The following is a 4,808-nucleotide window of genomic DNA, read 5'->3' as shown; positions in this document are numbered from 1 at the left end:
ACAATCTGGTCCGGGTTTGCAGATGAAATGCAACTGCGTGGTCTGTTCTGTTCCTGCTGCTGCTGGACGGATAACTACAAGACTGATGAGCAGTGCAGTTTCTACAACGGCCAAATTGCGACAGTCATGCAAAATCTCACTCCTCCAAACTCGCAGTTTTCTGTCAAACCCCACATTTCTGAAACTTGTTGTCCATTATTAATTATTCAGTTACGATGTGAATACCTGTCCCTCTTATTATGGACTAGAGAAAACTCCGTTAAAATGTATGAAATTGTCGCTTCGACCTGAGCATTTTCTTATTGTAAAGGTCCGTGTCAGGTGCTGTCTTGCAGATGTAATTCCATCTAATACTAGATGTTGACAAAAGCATAAATTCTCCAAAAAAAATGCTTTAGTTAAAATACAACAAAACAAAGAGAATCTTGGAAGAATTTAATCCTGTTGGAAAACTTAATAGAATACCAGATTACCTTACTTCTAAACTGTAACTGTTTCAATATGCTAACATTCCACAGAAAAACACACTTATCAAAATTGAAAGTCCGTAAACAGTTTGTCTCACAATAGATTTCCTCTCCAAGAAGAAAGAAACTCAAATGACAATTGAAAGGGAAATCTCACAGTCGAGGTATAGCAGCTGAGAGAGATTTTCCGACGCTGCTGAAATCCCAGCAATAATTGGCGAATGGTAAGTCAAATATTCCCGGTACAGTGAGAGCGTCAGACACACTCTACCGAAGCAGACCGCCACTCCACAGAATCAGGAGCGGACCACAATGATCATAAAATAGCAGCTGCTTTCATACCGCATGCACCACTCTCGTAGCTGCTCAGAAAGTGCCAACCATCACCGATGTTGATAAATAATGGTTAGATAAATGTGGAAGTGAAGCATAAGTAATTGCTCCTTAAGGATAAACAGGCCTATTGATCAGACACAGACGGTGCCAGGAGCCCAGCACTCCCTTCTCTGCCGAAACACAGCAGGATCATACAGCTTCTGAAGAGAAAACATCATCTCTCTTTCTCTCACCTCTTCATTTGCAATCAGAGATGTGCCATGAGCCCAATTGACAAAGGTATCAACATGCCACAAACACACGAAATATTATAGTGATATGAGTTGTCATCAAAGTTGTTAACTGGAGTAATTGATGTCAGTTTTTTTTTCAGACTTACAGTGTGGAAACAGGCCCTTCGGCCCAACAAGTCCACACCGACCCGCCGAAGCGAAACCCACCCATACCCCTACATTTACCCCTTACCTAACACTACGGGCAATTTAGCATGGCCAATTCACCTGACCCGCACATCTTTGGACTGTGGGAGGAAACCGGAGCACCCGGAGGAAACCCACGCAGACACGGGGAGAACGTGCAAACTCCACACAGTCAGTCACCTGAGTCGGGAATTGAACCCGGGTCTCAGGTGCTGTGAGGCAGCAGTGCTAACCACTGTGCCACCGTGCCGCCCAAACCGTTTCTACGGTTCTGAATTGTGACATTGGTGGGTTCCCATCTTCTATCAATAAGAGGTTTCCTTCAATCTGCAATTCCCCAAATTAAGGGGCAGCATCATCTCCGAGACCATTTGGTTCAGCAGTTGCAGAGAGAACAAGATGAAGAGAAGCACAGAACAACAGACTATCAAAGCAAAAGATAAGAATCAGCGAACCTTTGATGGATTATTGCAATAAAAGGATAAGAGTCAGGGAACAAACTCTGGAAAATTACGACAATGCACATATATTTATCATCGCGTCTTGACATGCTTTTTCAAGATTAGCCGCAGTTCGAGTTGCGGAAACGAGCCGTAATAATGATTGTTCAGGTCGGTTAATATTCCAACGTCGCTATTGTTTGCGTTCGTCGGAAGTCTGTCTCTGTCAATTCTGTAAATGACGGTGAAGATCATTGCTATTTCTGTTGTTTGTATTCACCAAAGACGCAAACATTTATCTTCAGTTTCAGACGCAATCTCTACTTAATTTCCATGAATCTCAGACTCCTCACGCACAAACATCGAAGATGGAACATGAACTGTTCGTATCTTCGAGTCTCCCTCTTACCCTGAACTTCTTTATGTTTCCGTATTCCCGCTGTCATCAAACCTGACCATAACCACATCCATAGTATCTCTGCCTCAGTGCTGTTTCTGTTCAAAGCTAATTCTACCTTTTCCTTAACTTCAGATGCCATCGCTTCATTTCTATTCTTGGCACTCTTCTCCTTCCCAAATATTCCACATTAAACGTGTTTTTGTCTCTGCAGTTATTTTAAAACAGAATCTCCTGATCACAGATGTAATGATACTGGGTTTTTAATTCAGAGACAGAGGTCATGACTGTGAGGCATTGTGGCAAATCCAACGACAGTTGATGGAAGAACATGTATTCGAAAGACAACAATTGGACTGAAACATTCCTTGGTTGATGACACGCATGAGCCATCAACATTTCCTTTATTAAAGCCTACCTGTATGAATGACGCTCTTTGTTGATGAGGTTTTGCATCATTGATGATAGTAAGGACTGCAGATTCTGGAATTCAGAGTCGGTAAAATGTGAAACTGGAAAGTTACGAAACTAAGTCAGCAGCGGAGGAATAGGAAAATTGATTTTCAGGACCTTTCATCAGGACTCTGACAAATTGCCCTACCCGAAACGTTCACTTTTAAGCTCTTTCGACATTATTTTACCTGATCTGCTCTTTTAGCTTCACATTTTATCGAAATCAACGTTAATCGAATTATTGAACTTTTTAAAATACATCTCATTGTATTGAAGGTTGGCGAAGTTGGTGCATCTGATGCACTATCTCACGGAGCACTGAGGAGGTAGCAATAGAGCTAGTGGAAAAAAGAATGATTATTCTTCAAAGCTGTTTAGATTCCGAAAATGATCCTGCAGACTGGAAAGCTGTTATCTTGAACCTAAACGTTTGAAACAAGGCAGTACATGAAAGAATGCATATTTTGACGTCAGCTGTGAGTAAAACATTTAACGTTTTTTAAGGAATGTGACAGTTTGATACTTTGGGAATAATAAATGATTTGATAGAGTAGGCTAAAGTTCAGGAAAGAGAAATGATCTTTGACAAACCCGCTGGAGATTCCGTAGTGACATCGACAATTGACAGTGGAATACTTCAAATTTCAGATGACCTTTGACGTAATTGAATATAAGTGAGTGGTGAATGTTCTAGTCCAAGAGTTGGAAGGGGTGGGGAAATGCCACATGGATTAAAAATTGGATAATGGAAAGAATGAAGACAGTAGTGTTTCTATTTTGGACGGAACACTTGCGTATTATAAGAAGGATTATGGACAATAATTGTTTGCAATTATAGAACTGATTAAGATGTGAACGGCAAGTACAATCACTCTCATTTACGTTTATTAACTTATGTGAGAATGGGAAGTGCTTTTGTTGAAAAAGACGTGCATGTTTTTGGTCATGCAACACTAACAGAATTAGTGCAGGGTAGCTCTCAAGTAAAAGATTTGTGTCCCTTCAATCAAAATGATTGAAGTACCAGAATAAATATGTCTTTCCCAATGATAGTGCTTTATTGCGAGAGTATTTGAAATGTTATGCAGTGATGTGCTCTCTTTAATGCAAAACGACGTCTTTGTCACTGAGACAGTCGAGTAAAATCCGGCATGATGGTACCATGAGGAGTACAGTACATGTTTATTTTGTAGTGCTATGGCAGAATAAGAAGTTGAAACTACCGTGGTTGCGAATGTTTTTCCCGAGCTGACAAGTTGATTTCAATATTTTTCATCCCCTGTCCAGGTGAAATCTTCAGTGTTTTGGACCTTCAGGGAACCGCTGCTGTATTGTGTCTTCTGGATTTTATTTGGTCTGCCCCAACTGCTGCCAAATGCCTATTCTAGTTGTTCCGTGTAGTGGACTACATATTGGATGTAAGTGCATACGAATGTTGATGGAATCTGTGGATGATTGCCATGCTTCTAGATATTCTCTGGACATCCTCTGTTTAGCTCGTCCTCAGACTAAAAATTCGAATGTGAAACTAAAATGGCTATTTGTCAATCTAAACAGTGAACAACTAGAGTATTTCTAGATGCGTGGCACTCGTCCACAGACTCCATCAGCAACCTTACAAATCTACACTCATTATACCATGACAATGAAGAAGTGGAACCAGCAACTGTAAGCAGCAGCGACGGAAGCAAGACACTGTACAGCAGTGATAAAAAAAATGTTCCAAACCACTGAAGATGTTATGTGGACAGGGAAGAAGGCAACTGCAATAAATGTCTCGGTGAACATTCCCACACGACAATAATTTGCACCCGAGATACAATTATTTACATAAACGTTGAAGGAGTAAATTGATGTTTATGACCGGACACTCAATATGTTTCAAACAACCATTGATACTGTGAGAAATTTCATACATTTATCCGACTCCCAGTAAAGTGCGAGCCTCTGTTCACCTGCAAAGGTTATGAACAGAGTGGTACAGGTCCTGAATGAACTGTGAACACTTTAAATTGTTGTTGCTGTGTGAGGCTGCGTTGAAATTCAGGTTATCAACACTCTTGTCAGCAACCACGAAATCTTAATTCTGAAACAGTTCAACATTCCCACCAGCGTCCGACTTCCGGAAAGAACATGGGCCTGACTTCCCGGAGATGCAAAACGCCTCCGAACCGATATTTAAAAAAGACTTCATTTCTACGGCCAGGAAATCATGTTGAAGTAACATGTCGTACAATGCTTAACGAAGCTCCGTGGAACAATGTGGAGCAGCCTATCTGTGCAGTCCCTGCTCCAT

Source organism: Hemiscyllium ocellatum, unplaced genomic scaffold (assembly GCF_020745735.1).
Source record: "Hemiscyllium ocellatum isolate sHemOce1 unplaced genomic scaffold, sHemOce1.pat.X.cur. R6, whole genome shotgun sequence".
NCBI lineage: Eukaryota > Metazoa > Chordata > Chondrichthyes > Orectolobiformes > Hemiscylliidae > Hemiscyllium > Hemiscyllium ocellatum.
Note: the sequence above shows the minus strand (reverse complement) of the source record.